General features: G+C 37.6%; 1 long non-coding RNA gene across 2 annotated transcripts; it reads left to right on the forward strand.

The window, feature by feature from the left end:
• LOC133241006 (uncharacterized) lies at window positions 1-20183 on the forward strand. Of its 2 annotated transcripts, none has more exons than XR_009734478.1 (3): window positions 1-166; window positions 18068-18155; window positions 18914-20183. It is a non-coding gene; the product is annotated as an uncharacterized LOC133241006 (long non-coding RNA). The 2 variants fall into 2 exon arrangements; XR_009734477.1 differs by lacking the exon at window positions 18068-18155 and adding an exon at window positions 13028-13281 and having other exon boundaries at window positions 18914-20182.
• Window positions 20184-24156: the final 3973 nt, after the last annotated feature.

The following is a 24156-nucleotide window of genomic DNA, read 5'->3' on the forward strand; positions in this document are numbered from 1 at the left end:
AGGGGAAAGAGGAGGACCAAAGGCAGAGAACATTTTTTATTTAAAAATTTTCCTTCACATAAAGTATGAATTTTATTTCACAGGGAGCTGATTGGATAAATGGTGGAGAAGGAAATCTGTTGCTCCTGAAGATTGGAGTTTTGGAAGCTGCACTGCTGACGCCATGGTAAGTTCTTTATGATTCTTTCATTGAGGAAAATTTTGAAGCAAAAGGGAAACTCAGACACTTCATAAATGTACAGGCTAGATTTCATGAAAGGGATAATAACTCCTGAAAGATCAACGGCAATCTGCATTTTATATTTTCTCTGAGTGTACTTTAAATACAGGTGTGTTTATAACATGTTAATTTTTGTTTCTCTTTGTATATAACATGTTAGCAATGGACTGAAAGACTGATATGTTGTTAAATGTCTACTAAATCCCAGTAAAAGTAAACTGGAATTTTCTAGGACTTACATCCATAATGTTGCATTTATCCAGATACTTCTCAACCATAGGAAAAATAATATGCTTCATTTACTCCCTTAATTTGCTCAGAAGGATGAGAGGGAGCACTGAAGTGCCTATCCTTCTCCAAGTTAGTAAAGCACATTATACAACTTCAAGAAAAAATAATCTACTGTCTTGCCCTCTAAACTAAGTCTTTGGATTACGATCACCAATTACAATCAGCTGGGTGTCCAAGAATTCAACAAAATAAGTCCTGACAGTATCAATCCACAGATAGCATCACACTCCACAGATAAAGGGCCCAACACGAGACAGCCCTTCACTTCAGACCCAGTCGCAATCTCAGTCTGTTAACCTCTCGTTACACATTAGAGGTTCCCAGGCTCCCTTCCTTGGATTTGATTGATTTCCTAGAGTGTTTCATAAAACTTGGGAAACCTGTTTACACACTAGATTACTGGTTTATTACAAAGCATGTTGAAGAACAGAAATCAACATCCAGATGAAGAGTAAATAGGGTGAGGTTACAACTAAAGGAGCTTCGTCCTTCTGGAAGCTGAGACCAACACGGTGACATATGGAAGTGTTCAGGTTTCCCAGCCTGGAAACTCTTTGAAGCCTTTGGGGTTTTATGGAAGCTTCATTACATAGGCAAGGTTAATTAAATTATCAGCCACTGGTGATTGACTCCATGTCTAGATTTTCTCCAGTCCCTGGAATCCAAGGGGTTGAACTGAAAGCCCCAACCCTCTATTCCTGGTTGGTTTCTTAGCAACCAGTACCTCTCCTAGATGCTTTGCAAAAGTTTCCTCATTAACATATACACAATTGCAGTGGAAAAAAAGGAGGTTTCTTATGAATAACAAGAGATATACTCTGTCTTTATGGTTCTAAAGCATTTCAGCAGCTGAAGACAAGAGAGAAAATATTATTTTAAAAAGATGATTTCTTTGCTCTTATCACTGAAGAAATCCCAAGGATTTGAGGAGCTGTGAATCAAGAACAATGAATGAAGATCAAATATATTAAAAATATAGTTTAGTTATCTGAATGACCAAATATGTATTCTTTACAGTTCCTGAGTGCTTGTAGTTGAATGGATTGTCACTGCTTTAAAGGTATGACAAGGTCACACACACACACACACACAAAATGCTAGCTACGCAAAACCAAAACAAACAAACAAACAAAAAATCAAAATAACCCTATGAAGACTAGTTAATGCACAAAGCTGTCAGTGATAACACCATGTTATCCCAATAGTTCTGTCCTAAAACTTACTAATGAATGAAGGTGTTGGTCCAGAAATGTGCTTGAAGTTGTGAAGAGAAAACTAGGGTATATTTTATAGTTACAATCCTTTTTTATTTTTACAGGTCTAAACAAGTCTGAAGAGACAGTTTCATGTTTTATTTTATTCTTTTCTTACCTGGCCATGTGGCTCCTGGGAAGTAGGCCTTTCTGTGAACCTGTTTCTTTGGTTATAGGACACAACATTCAGTCTCCATGACCTTCCTGAGTTCTAGTGTGCATATTCAAGCAGCTGTTAATTAATGAAGAGAAGGAATACAAGACCAGGGAGGAAGAGTAAAGAGCAGCTTTGGGACAAGGTTCTAGTTCCCCATCAAAGCATACACACAACAATATCTTTGAGCTATTTTACAGATACTGAAAGTCCCTCCAGGTGGGATAAGTTAATGGCTAATGATGGTATGCTGCCCACAAACATATAGACCCCAGATCAGTTGGATCTGAAGGCTGATGATGCTGACTCCTACTTACCTCACCACCAACTCATCAAAAGAATGTCCACAAGCTGATCACGCCCTTTTTGAACAATTACTATAAACATTTTCAGTCTTCCTCAAGTTGGGACATATGGTTTTGAAGGCGTTAACCCACTGTGGCCCCCTTTGCCTGGCAAAGTGATAAAGATATTCTTTCCTATTCAGAAAGCTTATGCCTCTGAGATTGGATTGGCAATGGTGTACAGAGAAGCCAAGCTTTTGGCATCAATAGATCTGTCCTAAAGTGCTGATACAGAGGCTTTGGAGGCAGCTAGATCTTGGTCTTCCATGCTTTACTAGCTGAAGGATCTCAGTCAAGTGAATCAGTTCAGTTCAGTTCATTTCAGTCGCTCAGTCATGTCTGACTCTCTGCGACCCCATGAATCGCAGCACGCCAGGCCTCCCTGTCCATCACCAACTCCTGGAGTTCACTCAGACTCACGTCCATCGAGTCAGTGATGCCATCCAGCCATCTCATCCTCTGGCGTCCCCTTCTCCTCCTGCCCCTAATCCCTCCCAGCTTCAGAGTCTTTCCCAGTGAGTCAACTCTTCACATGAAGTGGCTAAAGTATTGGAGTTTCAGCTTTAGCATCATTCCTTCCAAAGAAATCCCAGGGCTGATCTCCTTCAGAATGGACTGGTTGGATCTCCTTGCAGTCCAAGGGACTCTCAAGAGTCTTCTCCAGCACCACAGTTCAAAAGCATCAATTCTTTGGCGCTCAGCCTTCTTCACAGTCCAACTCTCACATCCATACATGACCACTGGAAAAACCATAGCCTTGACTAGATGGACCTTTGTTGGCAAAGCAATGTCTCTGCTTTTCAATATGCTTTCTAGGTTGGTCATAACCCTCCTTCCAAGGAGTAAGCGTCTTTTAATTTCATGGCTGCAGTCACCATCTGCAGTGATTTTGGAGCCCAGAAAAATAAAGTCTGATACTGTTTCCACTGTTTCCCCATCTATTTCCCATGAAGTGATGGGACCAGATGCCATGATCTTCGTTTTCTGAATGTTGAGCTTTAAGCCAACTTTTTCACTCTCCACTCTCACTTTCTTCAGGAGGCTTTTTAGTTCCTCTTCACTTTCTGCCATAAGGGTGGTGTCATCTGCATATCTGAGGTGACTGATATTTCTCCTGGCAATCTTGATTCCAGCTTGTGCTTCTTCCAGTCCAGTATTTCTCATGATGTACTCTGCATATAAGTTAAATAAGCAGGGTGACAATATACAGCCTTGACGTACTCCTTTTCCTATTTGGAACCAGTCTGTTGTTCCATGTCTAGCTCTAACTGTTGCTTCCTGACCTGCATACAGATTTCTCAAGAGGCAGATAAGGTAGTCTGGTATTCCCATCTCTTTCAGAATTGTCCACAGTTTATTGTGATCCACATAGTCAAAGGCTTTGGCATAGTCAATAAAGCAGAAATAGATGTTTTTCTGGAACTCTCTTGCTTTTTCCAATAAACCTTCTCAAAACTTTTTCTTCACCTGTAATATGGGGACAGCAATAGTTCTGTTGCAGGAAGAGGGACCCCTTCCAGGGCCCGAAACTGGGCTCTTGTCTAACACTCAGAAATGAATTGTCTGAGGAGACACATGTGCTGACAAAGGAAGAGATTTTATTGGGAAAGGGCACCTGGGTGGAGAGCAGTAGGGTAAGGGAACCCAGGAGAACTGCTCTGCAGCATGGCTCGCAGTCTCAGGTTTTATGGTGATGGGATTAGTTTCTGGGTGGTCTTTGGCCAATCCTTCTAATTCAGAGTCTTTCCTGGTGGCTTACTTATCTCTCAGCCAAGATGGATGCTAGTGAGAGGGATTTTGGGAAATGGACAGACATCTGGTGTCTCCTTTAGACTTTTCCGGAACTCTTCCGGTGGGTGGTGGCTTATTAGTTCCCTATTCCTTATCAGATCTCCTGTCATAAAACAACTCATGCAAATGGTTACTATGGTGCCTGGCCAGGGTGGGCGGTTTCAATCAGTGTGCTTCCCTTAACAGTTCTAGATATTTCAACAGATTGCTGTGAAAATTTAATGACTTGTAAGAAAACAGTTTATAAAACGTGAAGGAATAAGTATAGCATATGATGAAGGAAATGAGATGGTGATCAGCTTGATCAGTGTTTGAACACCGTCTGAATCAAATGCAGGTTGTGTGAACTGTGAAAGTTTACATAATACATTTGAGAATTTTTCCTAAAGTGAATTGTTATACCAATATCTGCAGCATAAGACTATTAAAATGTTTAAATGAAATTATGCATCGAAAGTGTCTAATGCCATTTAGTATGTGCACATATTATATTCTGCATCAAAATAATACACTTTGGCCCCCTTGTGGAGGAAGGGAAGGTGACCCATCATGCCTTCCTACGATTTAAATAATCCTTCCTTATTTCTAGGGAATAGTTCTTAAAGACAATTTATCTCTATTTTCCTAAAAGGAAAAAAAAAAAAGCATGAAACTTTTGATCTGCTAGTAGTGGTACCATTATTGTTTTCACAGAATGGCTTTACTATAAGGAATATCTTGATCTTCCCAACTCAGGGATTGCAAGAACCTGTGTCTCTTGCATTCCAGGCAGATTTCTTACCATCTGAACCACTGGGGAAGTCCATTTAAAGAGATACTGTCCCTTAAATAATGTAAAAGAATCACAAAGATTTACAGGAAATCAGTGAGATAAACTTAGAAAAGACAATTTTGACATGTCCTTCAAATAGCATGTCTGTTATTTCATTTACATATAAGAATGATCATCTTAAAAGAACATGTATGTATGCCTTCAACTGTCTTTTCACAAAACACTTCTTTTCACCTCTGCTATACCTGGAAAAATGACAAGGAGTCAGTTTACCTAAAATTATTGCTAAGGCAGGGAAATCATCTCCTTGATCCTTCCACCACCAACATTATCCCTAAAAAGCAAAACAAAAGAAAAATAGAATCATTTTCCCTCAGGGAATGATTCTGTCAGAGGCAATCCAATCCCTTTACTGAAGCAAAGGAGAGTACTTGTGATTAAGTTAAAGGGGAAGAGATTAATTAACTTGGAAAGCAATCTTTAAAGACTCCCTTGGAGGAGGGTGTGAAACTCTCTATTGCTTGGATGCAAATGAATCACTCCTATTAATCTTCTGGGTCTAAAAAGGAAAGCCCCTATCCTGGATGAGATTTTAGAGCCTGGAAAGGTGGAGAACCCTGTAAATTCTTTAAGAGCAGATAATCTAATCTGATCCAGTACCTATGAGAATGGCTGTATGCTTAACAAGTAGATATAAAAGTTAGTTCTTGCAAAATGCAGCAGGGACAGCTGAGTGAGCAGACTCTCAGGAAGCCAAATCTCCATAGAATAACCTCCTATAATGGACATGCCGTGTTCTGGGAGCCAGGCCTGAAAGACTTGGCTGCAATTTGTATCAACCAGTAAGTCAGATGGTGGAAGATCAGCATTCAACAGTGACACTGGTTCTGGACCTTCTCTCAACTTGACAAGTGGGCTCTCTAGACCACTATAATTTAATTTGATAAAAAAGTAATACATTACAAAAAATTTGCACTTTAAAGTTATAAAGTAATTCTTAGCAATTTCCAAGACATTCAACTATTTAGAACAAGATATTGATCGCTTGGGGTTTCTTATCCATCATAAAGTTTTCTCATCCCATGAAACTTCACTATCACTTTAAGCAGTTAAAACTACCTTTCATATTTATGTAATTTTTTTTTCAAATTCACAGTTTGGAATGACTAAACCGTGCTGTTCAGGTGGACAATTGCATGATTAATTATAAAGATAATAAGTGAGTTTTATCTAACCTCAATACAAGGAGCATCTTCTAAAACTGCAGAATATATGCACAAATTGGTCAATCCTTCAAATATGGACAGATGAACTCTGGGAAGAAGACTGCTGCTGCTGCTGCTGCTGCTAAGTCACTTCAGTCGTGTCCAACTCTGTGCGACCCCAGAGACGGCAGCCCACCAGGCTCCCCGGTCCCTGGAATTCTCCAGGCAAGAACACTGGTGTGGGTTGCCATTTCCTTCTCCAATGCATGAAAGTGGAAAGTGAAAGTGAAGTTGCTCAGTCGTGTCCAACCCTCAGCCACCCCATGGACTGCATCCTACGAGGCTCCCCTGTCCATGGGATTTTCCAAACAAGAGTACTGGAGTGGGGTGCCATTCCCTTCTCCTAAAACTAGGCATAGCTAAATGTCTGAAGAGGGGCAAAAAGATAGGGAAAGTAAATATCTCCTTCAGCTATTAAAATAAACAGAGGTATAAAGTTCACAGAAACAAAATTCTGTGCTTTCCTATCAACAACCTCAAGTTATTGAGTAACTGAACTGATATTAAAAACCTGTATCAGTTGATGTTATAATTTACTCCTTAAAGAAAGTGCTATAGGCCATTCAGGAAGGGACCTGTAGAGAATCCAGTCTCATAGCAGGTTGGTAGATCTATCCTTACTCAAAGATAAGCAAACAGGTAAAAATGATATCAAATTAAAAAGTTGCATGTACAAATATATATTCAGAGCATCTGGAGTATGAGAGCATATTTTATAATGTTTTATTGATGAAACAAAAATGTTTGCCAAGATAACGCTCTTAAATGGAGCCAGGAGGTCATTAAGAAAGTGTGACTTGTGCATATCTCAGCCTGGATGGAATCAGGTCTTTTGACCACTTATTTTTCTAAAGAAGTCATCCAGAACTTCTGTCAGAAACACAAGATACTTATTGAAACTTCCATCGGAAACAATGGAAACAGTGACAGATTTTATATTTTGGGGCTCCAAAATCACTGCAGATGGTGACTCCAGCCTTGACATTAAAAGATACTTGCTCCTTAGAAGAAAAGGTATGAACAAGCTAGACAGCATATTAAAAAGCAGAGACATTACTTTGCCAACAAAGGTCCATCTAGTCAAACCTACGGTTTTTCTAGTAGTCATGTATGGATGTGAGAGTTGGACCATAAAGAAAGCTGAGTGCCTAAGAATTGATGCTTTTGAACTGTGGTGTTGGAGAAGACTCTTCAGAGTCCCTTGGACTGCAAGGAAATCCAACCAGTCCATCCTAAAGGAAATCAGCTCTGAATATTCATTGGAAGGACTGATCCTGAAGCTGAAATGCCAATACTTTGGCCACCTGATGGGAAGAACTGACTCATTGAAAAAGACCCTGATGCTGGGCAAGATTGAAGGCAGGAGGAGACGGGGACGACAGAGGATGAGATGGTTGGATGGCATCACCTGACTCAATGGACATGAGTTTGAGTAAACTCTGGGAGCTGGTGATGGACAGGGAGGCCTGGCATGCTGCAGTCCATGGGGTCGCAAAGAGTCGGACACCACTGAGTGACTGAACTGAACTGAACCCTAAAATAACTAGTAATAGCCTATCTGTGTATCAGACCCCTGTCTAAAAATACTCATGACTACTTAAGGACAAGTATTTCCTCACTAAAGTCAAGAGTCAATCACAGTTTTCTCCAGGCAACTTTTAACAGCCAAATGGCTTCTTGTCTGTATAACCCCCAACACTTTCTCTTCCCTGGAGCACTCTTTCAGTTCTACCTGAACCTGTGTCTTCTGAACAGTATTTCTTAAGACCTCAAATAAACTCTTGTCTTATCTGCAGCCTTCTGCAATGTATTTAGTTATCACATCAAAGAAATACTTGGGAAAGCAATTTTTATTCTCAAGAGAGTTAAAGAAAATAACACACTCATGTTCATGGTAGTACTATTCAAAATAGCCAAAGGTGGAAGCAGACCAAATATCTATTAATGAAGAGGTAACAAATGTGGTATATACTCTAATGGAATATTATTTATCTTTCAACAAGAAGAAAGTTCCAAGGTACAGGACAATATGGATGAACCTTCAAGAGATTATACTAAGTACAATCAGTCAGTCACAAAAAGCCAAATGCTGTGTGATTCCATTTATTTAAGGCATCTAGAGTAGTCAAATTCATGGAAAGAAAGTCCCTGTCCATCACCAACTCCTGGAGTCTACCCAAACCCATGTCCATTGAGTCGGTGATGCCATCCAACCATCTTATCTCTTGGGACTGGAGAGAGTGGGAATTGGAATGTTGTTGCTTAAATTAGATAAATAAGCTGTGGAGATTAGTTGCACAAAAATGTGAATATACTTAACACTACTTATATATTTCTTCTTAGAAAGTGTCATGATTCTGGCATCTTTTGGTGAGCTCTCGCTGGCCCTTGACAATCCGGGGTGGAAGGTGTAAATTTCGTGCTGGGCCATTCCCATATCCACAATAACAATTAAGAATACATTTTAAAAAAGAAAATTAATGAAAATAAGAGCATGATATAGCATATAACAGAAATAACTATCAATTTTAATCAGAAAATGTGAAGAATTGCTACACAGAATTTAAAATACAATGAGTGTACCCACTGCAGTATTCTGGCCTGGAGAATTCCATGGACTATATAGTTCATGGGTCATAAATAGTCTGGCACAACTGAACTATTTTCATTTCACTTCAAGAGTAGAATCTAGACTACTCAAAGTCAAATCATTAACAGCAAAAAACAAGCAAATTTCCAGATTTTAAAACAACATTTAAAAATTCTAACAGCATTCAGAGGACAAAGAAAAGATGATATAAGTGATTAAAAACAAACAAGCACAAAAGAACCAAGTTATTTAAATAGTTGACATGCAACATGCAACGAAGGAGTAAACAGAACAAAAATAGGAAAAAAAAAAAAGCTAAACTGAAGAAAAGCCTGAGTCTGCAGATCAAAAAGGCTCATAGAATAGTTACTGAAACAAGGTGTAGGCCCTTCCTTGGCAGTCCAGCCATCAGCACTCTGCCTCTCAGTGTGTTTCCATCCCTGGTCAGGGAACAATGATCCCACGTGCCACGGGGCAACTAAATCCTGTATGTTACAAGGAAATATCCTGCATGATGCAAGGAAGATCCTGTGTATTGCAGCTAGACCTGATGCAGCCAAATAATAAATAAATATTTAAAAAAAAACACAAAACACAGAAGCGTTTACCCAAAAGTTGCACTCAAAATGCACTAAAAATAAAATCCAAAAATGCAAACTAAAAAACAATGAATAGCTAGATATGCAAAGATGAAGTTGTTGAATTTTTAGGGTTTAGAATAGGGAGATATTGCAAGTATTCAGGGAAAATAAAACAGAAGTTTAGAAACAATTTAACAGTAACAACAGAAAAAAAAAGAAAAAACAACAACAAAAGCCTTTTTACTTAAAAGTATGGGAAATCTTTGCCTCTGCAATGTTAAGTTACAGAAAAAAAGGTATTTGAAGGTAGGGGATATGACCTAAAATCGGTGTACCTAACCTAGCTGAATGTGAACCAAATCTGTAGGTATAATGTATAAATGTATATGGACTTAAAGTTGAATTTAAATTTTGTTCTGGTGTTCTAATTATCCTAGGCTAGCATTGATGAAATACATGAATTTGTGTTGTGTAGTGATGAATTATCAGAGAAAATGGTTTCTAGCTTAAGTCCCTAAATCTTAGAATAAATTAATACTGTACTTCTGCACTCAAAAATAAATAAATTGAACTGGTATCTATTTGAAAATTATCCCATATTTATCATTACAAGGGAAAATTATTTTTTAAATAATTGGTAAACATTAACTCCACAGTAATAAATTGGTACTTGTGATGCTGAGTTGGTGGATTCCAAAATTCTTTGAATTTGAATATATGACCAGAGGTAATTTTTATAAATGCTTAAATTATTTTTTGATTTAAGAGGATGATCTCCTAAATGATAGATAACACATTTATCTACTGTTGGTTGACATGATTTCACTATTTCTGACAGTTCTTCAAGAGTAGAGTCCTGAAGCCAATTAGGAAAGCTGGACAAAGTCCAGGAAAGAGTAACAAGGATGTTTAGAAAAGCTAGCTTCACAGATGTTGAGAAATCGACCAAGTGGAAATTATTTACTATAGAAAGGAAAGAGGATATCAGCATCTCAAAGATAAAACCAAAAGATGCAAAATGGAGAACACAACAATAATTCATCTTTGTCCAGAGACAATCCCAGAGAGGAGGCTAGAGGACTGGCCAGATGGATACAGGTAGTTCTTAAAGGATACAAAATCTAGAAGAGCAATCGAACCTAGAAACCACTTAGGAGAACAAATGGGCATTTAGCTACATTCCAACACTGTTTTATTTGAAGTTGGTCACAGTTAATATTTTATAAGAGAATCATAATTTCCTAACATTTGAAGTCATTCAGAAAAGGGAATGAGTCTTCATCAGGGTTGGTTGTGTTTGGGTGGCAGGTGGTGAGTGACTTCCTGCAAAGCAAGATGATATCCACCTGTTGCAGAGAGAGCATGTTTTCCTCACAGTTCCCTCTGGCAGAAAGCCTTGGCCACTGCCAAAGGCAGGTTCAAAATCTATCAAGAGTTTAATCCCATATGTCATCTCCTATGCCCATAAATTTTAGGACTTGAGATGAGGCTGGCTTTGGATAAGAAATTGAAAAATCCTGGGTCATAAAACTACTGTCAACACAGCCGTCCAAGAACAGAGCATGCAATTATAAGTTTGAGAAGAGGAGGTTGAGGGTGGAAGAGATGACGAGTCAAAGTTGAGATTTCAATCTGTTTCCCTCAGACTTGAAAGAAGTGTAATTCTAAAAGCAGACTTCTTTCACTAGGAAGGACATATATTGAGGAAGTGGGTGGGAAAAAAAGGGGAAAAAAAAAAAGCAGCAAAGACACACGGGGGAATGATCAGCAGCAGTGGGCTGTCATTGTTCACAGAAACTGAGTACCATATTTTTGAAATGGAACTTTAACTAATGTATAGAATGGGTTATGCTGTCCTGCTGTAATTCCTAATTAGCACAGGGAAATGTGATGATCGCTACCCAGGACCCGTCTGCTTTAATTCCATTGTCCTACTGATAGATATAGTCCTTCATAGGAAATAGCTTCATTATTTAGCTGGGAAGACCAACCACTTAGAGAATTATATCTTAGTATAATTATTCTGTAAATAGTATACAAACTAGTGTTTGTACAACCTAGTATAACAACTTAGAAGATAACATCTTCATATATCATAAATAGCATTAAAAACTAGAATATATGACACGTACCTTAACAGAAGGGCAATGGAAACCTGCAAAAAAATGCTTTCTCTTAAAAATAGTCACTAAGAGATAATGCACTTATTCTAAAATCGAAATACAAATTCTAATGTAGAAACATATTCAGAACTTAAGCTAAACTTTAAAAAAATTGAGTATGTGTATGTGTGTATGCATCTCATTCATGTGTGTGCTCAGTCATGTCTGACTCTGCAGCCCCATGGACTGTAGCCCATCAGGCTCCTCTGCCCATGGAATTTTCCAGGCAACAACACTGGGGTGAGGTGCCATTTCCTACTCCAAGGGATCTTCCAGACCCAGGGATGCAATCCACATCTCCTGTTTCTTCTGCATTAGCAGGGGTATTCTTTACTGCTATCTTCTCCTGGGAAGCACCATTACAAAGACTTTAAAAACCACAACCTATCTTGAGGGGATAAACCCAAGCTCTCCTGGAGAATTCTCTCATTAAGTTCTTCACATGCTTTTAAATGCCTCACTTTTCACTGTACTTGCTTTTGTACCCTCAATGGAAGTCTTGATTTGTCTTTGCATCCTCAGTGTTGTGTGTGTGTGTCTGTGTGTGTGTTACTCACTCAGTCATTTCTGACTTTTTGCAACATCATGGCCTATAGCCCACCAGGCTCCTCTGTCCATGGAATTCTCCAGGCAAGATTACTGGAGTGAATCGCCATTCCCTTTTCCAGGGATCTTCCTGACCATCATTATAATATCATGCAAAGTATTTTCATTTTCCTAGAAATCCTCCATGCCTTCCCCCATTCATCTTTCCACACTCTGTTAGCCCCTGGCAACAGAGATGACTTTATTGTCTCTATACATCTGCCTTTTCCAAAAGGTCATGTGGGCTTACCAGGTGGCACGAGTGATAAGGAACCTGCCTGCCAATGCAAGAGACTTAAGAGACATGGATTCAACCCTTGGGTGGGAAAGATCCCCTGGAGGAGAGCAAGGCAACTCACTCCAATATACTTGCCTGAAGAATCCCATGGACAGGCTACAGTCGATATGGCCCCACAGAGTTGGACACAATTGAAGTGATTTTGCATGCACACAGGCCATATAGCTGGGATCATACAGTATATAACGTTTTAAGATGGGTTTGTTTCACTTCATGTTATGCATTTAAGTTCCCTCCATGTTTTTTCATGGCTTGATAGCTTAATTCTTTTTAGTATTAAGTGCCATAATATTGCCTGTGTATACTACAGTTTATTTATCCATCCACCTACTGAAGGACATGTTGGTTGCTTCCAAGCTTGGCAATTATGAATAAAGCTGTTATACATATGTGCATGCAAGTTTTTGTATGGGAGTGTTTCCAGCTCCTTTGGGTAAATACCAAAGAGAATTATTGCTGGACCTTGTGTTACAGATTTGACCTGCCAATGCAGGAGACCCGAGTTCCATCCCTGGGTTGGGAAGATTCCCTGGAGAAGGGAATGGCAACACACTCCAGTGTTCTTGCCTGGGAAATCCCATGGACTGAAAAGCCTGGTGGTCTACACTCCATGGGGTTGCAAAAAGAAATGGCCAAACTGTCTTCCGAAGGGGCTGTCCCATACCATTCACTTTCCCGCAAGTAACAAGTGACAGTTCTCGCTGCTTTACCTCCTCGCCAGCATTTGCAGGTGTCAGTGTTCTGGAATTTGGCTGATGCAAAGAGCCAACTCATTGGAAAAGACCCTGGTGGTGGAAAAGATTGACTGCAGGAGGAGAAGTGGGAAAAAGCGGATGAGATGGTTGGATGGCATCACTGACTCAAGGGACATGAGTTTGAGTAAACTCCAGGAGATAGTGAAGGACAGGGAAGCCTGGCATGCTGTAATCCATGTGGTTGCAAAGACTTGTAAACCTAGCTACTGAACAATAATCCGTGAGTATAGGTATCTCATTGCTGTTTTGGTTTTCATTTTCTTAATGATTTATAATGTGTGATATTTTTTCATATACTCCTTTTTCATCTTAAGATTGTCTTTGGTGAGGTGTATGTTGAAGTTTTGGGCTATTGTTTAATTGGATTTTCTGCTTTTGCCAACCTCTTTTTATCTTTTATAATTTTCACAACAAACCAGTCAGAGATTACAATGATTTCTACCAAACGTTAAGTATTTTTCCTAGAGCCACTGGGATGTCAGTCTTTTTGGCCTTTAATATTTTGAATCTAAATCCTAAGTCGTTTGCCCTATGCCCTGATAACTCAGAAGAAATTGGCCATCAAAAGTGTCTTGAATAGTGAAATTAAGATTGGCCTAACGTTTGCAAATTCTTGTTCTGATATTTCATCCTCCATATGCCATAGAGAAATCTGGTCTATTGGAAACCATGTGGTATAGGCTCCTGGTTGTGTTTAATGATCCTTCTGCTCAGGCTAGGGAGATCAGACATGCATATTGTGCTTTATAAAGATGCCACTGGGAGTCAGGCTGGAGTTCAGCGGTTCCAGCAGAGGAAGCAAAACAGCTGTTGTGATGCCTGCAGCTTGGGGCAGAAACAGAGTTATAAGAGCTGTCAAAGAGTGCCCCATGAGCTCTGCTTTTCATGGCCTGCCTTCTCACACAGTGCCTCCTGATCTCAGAGGCTTTATTATGATGATGATTCTATTTCTAGTGAGCCCAAAGAGCGCAAGGGAGATTATTATAAGAAAGCACTATAGGTATATAGGACTTATCCCTTGGAGGACCATTTCAAAGGTTTTGAGTTTCAACCATTCTGATGCTTTAAAAATAATCCAAGGATTTAGAAAGTCTGAAAACAGAGTTGTGCTCTAGATAACAGTATGGTACACAAAGTCTTTGATTTATCACAAAAGACAGCAAGAGGTCAGGGCATATTTTCATCCCTGAAGTATAGATTTGGATCTACAAAAGATAGTTTATGGCTGGGGTTTTTGAAGTGTCTGGTGTCACAGAATATTTACAAAAAAAAAATTTTAAAGAAAACTTTAAAAAAGAAACTCGATCTTCTACAGAGCAGTGAATGACAGTTTAATATTTTGTGTAAAATAATATGCAATAAAGAAAATTTATAGTATTTTGCAATAAAAATATTTGTAGTAGACAGTTTCTCATTTCTTAAAAATCTTTATTTAAAAAATTGATGATAATTGTTTTACAATGTTGTTTTGTTTCCTGCCCTACAGCAAGGTGAACCAGTCATAACTGCATGCATATATTCTCTTCATCTTGAGTCTCCCTCTTACCCACCCTCAATCCCACCCTTTAGGTTGTCACCGAGTGCCAAGCCAGGTTCTCTGTGATATATAGCAAGTTCCTGCTAGCTGTTTTAAACATGGCAGCTTATGTCTCAATGCTATTTTCTCAATTTGTCTCACCATCTCCTTTCCCCAAAGAAGATGTACAGAGTAAGATGGTAGAGATGGCAGAAAGTGAAGAGGAATTAAAGAGCCTCTTGATGAAGGTAAAAGAGGAGAGTGAAAAAGCTGGCTTAAAACTCAACATTCAAAAAATGATGATCATGGCATCCGATGCCATCACTTCATGGCAAATAGATGTGGAAAAAGTGGAAACAGTGACAGACTTTTATTCTTGGGCTCCAAAATCATTATGAATTGTGACTGCAGCCATGAAATTAAAAGATGCTTGCTCTTTGGAAGAAAAACTATGACAAACCTAGATAGCATATTAAAAAAACAGAGACATTACTTTGCAAACAAGGCTCTGTATAGTCAAAGCCATAGTTTTGGCAGTAGTCATGTATAGATGTGAGAGCTGAACCATAAAGAAAGCTGAGTGCCTAAGAATTGATGCTTTTGAACTGTGATGTTGGAGAAGACTCTTGAGTCCTCTGGACTGCAAAGAGCCCAAACCAGTCCATCCTAAAGGAAATCAGTCCTGAATATTCACTGGAAGGACTGATGATCAAATTGAAGCTCCAGTACTTTGACCAACTGATGCGAAAAACCAACTCATTAGAAAAGACCTTGATGGTGGGAAAGACTGAAGGCTGCAGAAGTGGACAACAGATGAGTGACTGGATTGGCATCACCAACTCAATGGACGTGTCTGAGCATGTTCTGGGAGATGGTGAAGGACCTGGAAGCCTGGCGTGCAGCAGTCGACGGAGTCGCAAAGAGTGGGTGGGACTGAGGGACTAAACAACCACACAAAAAGTGTGAGAAATATTCTAATAAGAAACGTAGGCATTTACTAAAAATCATTTTAATTAAAATAAATGAACTCTCTTTTCAATAGTAAAACACCACCATGTTTCCAAAACACAATTCTTAAAAAAAAAAAAAAAAAAAAAAGAAAACTGGTTATAAGTGAACACAAGAAGTACAAAACAGGTAATAAAAATTAGAGAATGTATTACATATCAAATGTATTAACATTAAATCTATAAAAGGAACAATTCTCTAAGTAGACTTCTAGAAAAATTCACACTGAGAAACATTCATATTGTAGAAGTTACACAAAATTTCTTCAAGAGATCTGGAATCCCCATCAGGAAATAGACTTTGTTATATCTAACAGATATTAAGAACCTATGTTTTGTGTGTGTTTTAAAACAATTTTTCAGGTTTGCTATAATTATAGATGCTAAGGTTTTACTTTTGCAACAAAACAAACACTTCAGAAAAAAGTGATAAAGGAAAAGAAAATATAATCAAATTAGGTGAAATCTCCATACCCAAAGGCTATTACAGTAAGTTAAAAAATCTATATCATCACTTCGGTTATTGTATCCATCCTATAGAAACATAGTTTATTCAATGACATTGTTAATACTGAACCTGAGTTTGCTTGCAACATTTTGTTCCATCAACACTGCAGCAAACATACTTGTGTGTATGTATGCATATTTGACTTTGCCTCCATGTATATATTATTTTTCAACTTTATTTTGGAAAACCTTTATTTGAAAGTGTCAAATTTACAAACCATTTAAAAGAATAGTCCTATGCATAATAACATGTTTGTCCTTTCCTTTGCTTCACTAACTCTTTAAAATTACTGTATTTGCTTTCTCTCTGTTAATTATTTTATTATTCTCATTAACACATATTCATACAATTTTTTCTTAACTACTAAAGAACACCTTGCACACTTCATGAATTCCCATCCCTGTTTCAGTGTGTATCTCCTAAAAATAGTATACTCTTATGTGCTGCTGCTGCTGCTGCTAAGTCACTTCAGTCGTGTCTGACTCTGTGCGACCCCATAAACGGCGGCCCACCAGGCTTCTCCATCCTGGGATTCTCCAGGCAAGAACACTGGAGTGGGTTGCCATGTCCTTCTCCAATGCATGAAAGGGAAAAGTGAAAGTGAAGTCGCTCAGTCGTGTCCGACTCTTCACGACCCCATGGTCTGCAGCCTACCAGGCTCCTCCATCCATGGGATTTTCCAGGCAAGAGTACTGGAGTGGGGTGTCCATGGGATTTTCCAGGCAAGAGTACTGGAGTGGGGTGCCATTGATCATGGTACAAATACTAGATTCAGAAAACTAATTCAAAAAGTCAAACCAATTGTCCAAATAAGTTTCTTAATGGTGTTAAAAAATATCCAGATGCAATGGACTTCTCTGGTGGGACCGTGGATAGGAATCTGCTAGACAGTGCAGGGGACACAGGTTCAGTCCCTGGTCTGGGAAGATTCCACATGCCGTGGAATGACTAAAGCCCCTGGACCACAGCTACTGAGCCCTTGCCCTATAGCCCATACCTGCAGCTGCTGAGCCTACATCCTGAGCTACTGAAGCTCTCACACCCAGAGCCTGTGCTCCACTAGAGAAGCCACTCTGATGAGAAGTGAAGACTGGCCCTGCTCGCTGCAGCTAGAGAAACTAAGCAAAGAAGACTCAACACAACCAGAAATAAATAATTTTTAAAAATTCAGATGCAAAACACCCACTAATTTAATTTATCATAATCTGCCTTTAGCAGGAATTTTATATAGATTGATGTGTCCTTGTCAGTGTATCATACCAGAAGACACATGATTTCAGTTTCTCCTATTACTGGCAATAATAATTTCATCACTCAATTAAGGTGGTGTCTGTTTAATATATATTGCATTTATTAAAATAAGTTTAATAAAAGTATTATTATTAATATATGCATTAAAATTTTAAATATAACTTTTTCCACTGACAGTTTAAAAAAATGATCTGTGATACTTTGAGTTCTGTGAATATCCTATTCACCAACAAAACTTCATCCAGGTAAAGGTGTTTGATTAGTGACAGATAAATATCTATGTATGTTTCATGGATGTTGATGAATCTCATCCATAGGTTAATACCATTTTGTACTCCCAGCAGCAATCAGGAGCACAGACTCACCAACAGAGAATATTGTTAAGCTTTTGCATTTCTGTGAATCTGGAGAAAAATTATTTTAGTGTAGTTTGTTTCCAAGTATCAGCTTTATTGCTTGTAAAATTTGATTGAATTACATAACTGGAATCTACAGCTAGTGCTGTGCTAAAGCTGCTATATGGTTTGCAGGAGTCAAGCAAGCATCTCTGCCCAGCTTCACATTCAGTGATATCATTTTGGTAACTTAAAACTGGACACAGTTGGTCTATTTAACCTGGAGAAATCAGAAAACGTCAGAGCTCAGCCAGGTCCTCAAAAATCCAGTAATAAAGCATTTTTTCACTAGTGTTTGTAACCAAAATGGTTTTCTTCACACTCCTTAGCCTCCAACTCAAACCGGAAATTGGGACCTACCTGTGGGATAAGTCAGCAGTCAGCTGAAAAGAGGATCGTGATTTGAAGCACATCGAGGTGAGAGCAGAGAGCCCTTAGAGGAAGAGTCTCCTTTGCAAATGGCCTTTAGCATATTACTCTCCCTGCTGCTGCTGCTGCTAAGTCGCTTCAGTTGTGTCCAACTCTGTGCGACCCCATAGACAGCAGCCCACTAGGCTCCTCTGTCCCTGGGATTCTCCAGGCATAGATGGCCATCAGCTTCTTGCCATTTTAACAACTTGATAGATTATTCTTAGTGCCTGTGGGGAGAAGCCAGTAAAAATTCAAGAGAGGGTAGTTAGTGGTTTCTACTGATTATTTTCAAGAGAATAGAAGCTTCTATTTTACTGTGTGGCAAGAGAGGCTGGATGGCATCACTGACTCGATGGACATGAGTCTGGGTGAACTCCAGGAGTTGGTGATGGACAGGGAGGCCTGGCGTGCTGCGATTCATGGGGTCGCAAAGAGTCGGACACAACTGAGCGACTGAACTGACTGACTGACTGAAGAGAGACTTCCCAGGTGGCTCAGCGATAAAGAATACACCTGCAATGCAGGAGACAATGCAATGTAATGCAGGTTCAATCCCTGGGTCAGGGAGATCCCCTAGCAAAGGAAATGGCAATCCACTTCAGTGTTCTTGCCTTGGAAATCCCAGGGACAGAAGAGCTTGGTGGGCTACAGTCTATGCGGTCACAAAGAGTTTGGCTTGACTTAGTGACTAAACCACAACAAAAGATCACAGGGAGAAGTAGTATATAGATTTCTTTCTATTCTGCTTTTTTCCAACTTAACAGGTGAAGAATTTGAGACTCAGAAGAATTAAAGTGATGATTTGGAAGCCACACACCAAATTAGGACCAATCCAGAGCTGGAATCTTGATCTCCCATATCCTAGCATGGCAGAGGAGAAGAGAGAGTGGAGCCCATGAGGTCAAACCTCTTACGTAATAACCAGAGCAAGCACACCGTGAGCTGCCATGTTACTTGCCCGAGAACAGACTGCAAGTAGGCGATAGAGCCAGAATCGCAAATACAGGTCTCCTGACTTGCAGTTCGGTGGTATTTTTAGTACCCCACAGGAATCACCTTCCTAAACTTGTGATACATTTGCTCTTTGATTTTTAGAACGGAATTTGAAGATTCCAATTCATCCATCCATGAAGGAGAATTAAGTGGTAACGTCCGCTTGCATTTTGTGCACACGGAAAGAGATGAAAATTAAACAAACAAAAGCCACTATTGCCCAGAATACACACTAAGGCCAATCAAAATAAAATCTCTGAGAGATTCCATTGCTGATCTTTTTTATTGTAATATATTTAATCAGTTATTTTATTTGAAACTAATAAAATTTACTTTTGTGTGTGTATAGAGTTCTTTGGTTTTGACAGTTCCTTGCAATCGTTTAACTGCAAACACTTTGTTGTGCCTTTGTGTCAACCCACTCCCCAAATCACAGATATGTTTTCTGTTACTATGTGCATACGCGTATGCTAAGTCACTTCAGTCCTGTTCCACGCTTCGCAACCCTATGGACTGTAGCCCACCAGGCTCCTCTGTCCATGGGACTCTACAGGCAGGAATACTAGCGGGAGTCGCAGTGCCCTCCTCCACGGGATCTCCCCCACCCAGAGATGGAATCCACCTTTCTTGTCGCCTGCATTGGTAGACCTGTTCTTTCACTGCTAGCGCCGCCTGGGAAGCCCCTCTGTTACTTCAGTTTGCCTTTTACTGAAGTTCTATGAAAGGATTCATTCGGCATCTAGTCCTTTGAGTCTGGCTTCCTTCACTTGCAACAATGCATACAGATTTTTTGCATGTTTCAGTAAATTCCTTTTTGTTATTGGATATGTATGACTATCACATTTTGTTTATCCATTCATAGTTGAAGGATATTTGGGTTGTTTCCAGTTTGAGGGATTATGAATAAACCCCTGATAAACAATCATGTACAAGTTATTTCTTTTAGGTAAATAAGAAGCGTGGAATTGCTGGATCATATAATAAGCAAAGTTTTAGTGTTATAAGAATGGCAAACACTAAATTGTTTTCCAATATGTCTGTAACATTTTTTTTTACACCAATATGATGATTCTTCCCTAGCATTTGTACTGTCAAGTATTTTATTCTTTAATTTTATCCATTTCAATAAGTTGTAGAAGTATATCTTTATAGATGTTATTTGCTTTTCCTTGATTACTAATGATGCTGAACATCTTTTCATGTGCTTATCGACCATCAGTATATTTTATTTGATGAAGTATTTGTTCAAATCTTTTTCAGTTGTTTTTAATTTTTAAAACTCTCTTTTTACTGAATTTTACATATTCTAAGTAGAAGTCCTTTGTCAGATATTTGTTTTGCAAATACTTACTTATATTTTGTAAACTTCTCCTTTCATTCTTGCCATCGTGATTTCACAGAGAATTTTTTAATTTTGATGAAGTTCAATTTATATGCTTTTTTCCTTTTATGAATTTTTACTTTTGGAGGCATATTCAAGAAATAGGTGCCTAATCCAAAGTCTCTCTCTCTCTCACACACACACACATACACACACACACACACACACACACACACATGTTACTGGTTCTTTTTCTGGAGAATCTTCACTAATACAGGCGGTTAACATCTTTAAAATATTGTGTCTTCCAGACCATGAACACTATCATTCTCTTGATTTACTTAAGCCTTTGAATCATTTTTTATCTTTGCTTTGTAATTTCTAGCATTCATATCTTGCACATAGCTTGTTAGGCTTATATCTAAGTATTTCATAACTTTAATGCTATTTTAAATGATATAATTTCTTTAATTTCAATTTTCAATTATTTTTGCTAGTACATAGAAAAAAAAGCACTTCATCTGTATAGACCTTGAAATTTTCAACCTAAATATATTAATTTCATGAGCTTTGTTGTTGTGGGTTCCAAGGGATTTTCTATATAGCTAAACTAATATATATACATAAATCATTTCACATGGTCAATTATGTTGACTGATTTTTAAATTTTGAAACAGTCTTCCTTTCTCTGAAAATTCCCATTCATTCATGACATTTAATTTATATTTCCTGGATTGGTTTGCTAATAATAAATTGAGAAAATTTGTTTCTATATTCATGAGAAAATTGAGTCTGTACTTAATATCCTTATCTTGTAATGTCATTGTCTGATTTTGGTATCAGGAAAAATCTTGCCTCATAAAAATAAATTAGGGAATATTTGATTCTTTTCTATTTTCTGGAAGAGTTTTGACACAATTGGTATTATTTCACCCTTAAATATTTGATAGAATTTATGGATAAAATCATCTGTGCCTGGAGGTTTCTTTATTGAAATATTTATAGGTATGAATTCAATTTATTTAGTGAATATGGTATTATCTAAATTATTGATCTTTCCGAGTTTTTATAGCTTGTGTTCTTCAAGAAATTAGCTAAGTTTATTTACATGAATTTATGGTCATAGAATTATTCTTAAGAATCCCTTATTACCTTTGTAATGTCTTTAGGATCTGTATTGACATTGCCTCCTTCATTCCTTACATTTAAAATTTGTGTCATTTTTATTTTTTATTCCTTTACCAGTCTGGCTAGAGGTTTATCAATGTTATCCAACTTTTTAAAAGCTGCTTGGTTTCTTTGACTTTTTGTTGTTTTTCAGTTTTTAATTATATTACTTTTATTACTTTCTGCTCTTTATTTCCTTCCTTCTGTTTGCTTTGCATTTCATTTGCCCTCTGTTGATTTCTTTTTTTAATTGGTGTATAACTGATTTACAATATTATATTAGTTTCAGATGTATACTCTAGTGAGTCGACATTTATACAGATTATACTCCATTTTAAAATATTTCAAAAAAGGACATGTTTTCCTGTGTTGTATAACATATCTGCATTGCTTGTTTATCTTATACATAGTAATTTGTATCTATCTCCTACTCCATTTTGTCCAGCCCCTTTTCTCTCCCTACCGGTAATAACTAATTTGTTCTCTGCATCTGTGAGTCTATTTCTGTTTTGTAATACTCATTCATTATTTTATTTCTTATATTCCACATATGTGATAACATAGATTATTTATTTCTCTCTAACTTATTTCACTAAGCATAATGTCCTCTACATATAGTCAGGTTATTGCAAATGGCAAAATTTTATTCTTTTCCTGACTAATATTACATTGTATGTATGCATACACACACAGACACAGACACACACACACACACACACGTAATATATACACACACATATATTAATTCATTAAGTATAAATATTACATTAGTAATTAGTGATAATTCATTAATGTTATTGAAATACATTAATTATGTAATGTATTGATATTATAGTAGTGATTATTAATTTATTAATAATATTATTAATAAAATATGTTTTATCACTAAATAGCCGCTTAAGAATTTCAATTTTGAATGTACATAGGTTTGGTCATTATGTTGAAAAGGGACAGCTAAGGAATTTGTCTTTATATTAAGTTCACCTAATAGGAACAATACTTGACTTATATTGTATAAATTTAATTAACATGGTTTAGTGGACCTGTTGGATATTTAACAAAACAAAAACTCTTCCTGTATTCAATTCTACTCTTGCTTCCATTACTGACTTCTGGTAGATTGAGACCAAAGGAGGTTTTTGTGATTTGAAATAAAACCACTCCACAATGATTTTGAAATATCAGCTGATGTGATGAATTGTTTAGCATTCTTTATACACATTTAGGTACAAGTTGAATTCTATATTCATATGTAGTTTATCATTAACCTCTTTTTTTGGTTAAATAACACAACTTTGCTTCTAAAATATGTTTTATTTTTCATTTGTAGCAGCAGCACAATGTTTCTGATATATAACATGATACTATTTGATATATAATGGAAAATATTTTAGAATTCTATCGACTGTGGAAAGCCATTTCTGCTATCAGCATAGCTGGTAAGTAATATATTTGAAAACTGATAGTTATTTTATATGCTGTTAAAATATGTAGAAAATCAGTTCTTTTATGTTAATAGAGTAAGCCTTTGGTTATTTCAAATAAAAACACTGGCATTATCATAATTTTCTGTGAATCTAGATTTTTCTGCTATGAATGAAATATTTAGCTCTCTGTGTAGTATCTGTCACTTAATATGTACATATCAAAATCTCAGTGTTAGCCACAGTTATAAGAAAAAAATCCAGTAAGCTGTAAAAATTTCCTTTGCTTGTAGCTAATATAAATTAATAATGAATATGACAAGAACAAGTATTTTAACAGTTATCCAAATTCCCCATCATGCCAAATTATACTGCATTAACAAAACATCAAATTGCAAATGCCAATTTAAAATGGCTTAAAGGCCAAATTTCCTATAGTCCGCAGAACTTGTGATACTGAAGACCAAGCAGAAGATAGTATATTTGTACACTTAACAGAGTGGCCTAGGAATGACTGGTGGTGGTGGTGGTGTGTGTGTGTGTGTGTATGCATGTGTCTGTGTAGAGCAAATAGGCAATCTAATTCCATAGAAGTCAATGAGCCTTTGGAATGCAAATTTCAACTGTCAAATCTTAATTAAAAAGTACCAGTCAGCATTATTTAAAAATTGGAAGAGAACTAAGTGGTGGGTTGTTAGAAAATGTGCAACTTGCCTTCTAAATAGAGTAGGTAGGCTGACAGGTATATAATTAACATCACATCAGGTGAAGGACAGGGAGCTGACTGCAGTTCCTTGAAGGGAGGAGCTTCAACGATTTTCAAGGAAAGGAAAAGGTTCTTCAATCAGAGTTAATTTATAATTCCTTTTATTTCTAAAGAGAATCTGCTTTTTTGTATTGAACTTCCCTGAACCTTAGAAAGCAGTGAGATTTGCAGAGTTGAGATTTTATTTTAAGAGGTTAATATAAACATAAATGTTTAGGCTCCTCATGTCAGTTAGAACAATTTTCTAGTCTTATTGGACTTCTGATATCTTTGGGTCACTGTGGTCTTTAATTCAACTTTTTTTTTTTTGCTATATTGTTTCCCTCTTGCATAAGA

This window comes from Bos javanicus, chromosome 29 (genome assembly GCF_032452875.1).
Source record: "Bos javanicus breed banteng chromosome 29, ARS-OSU_banteng_1.0, whole genome shotgun sequence".
NCBI classification, from domain to species: domain Eukaryota; kingdom Metazoa; phylum Chordata; class Mammalia; order Artiodactyla; family Bovidae; genus Bos; species Bos javanicus.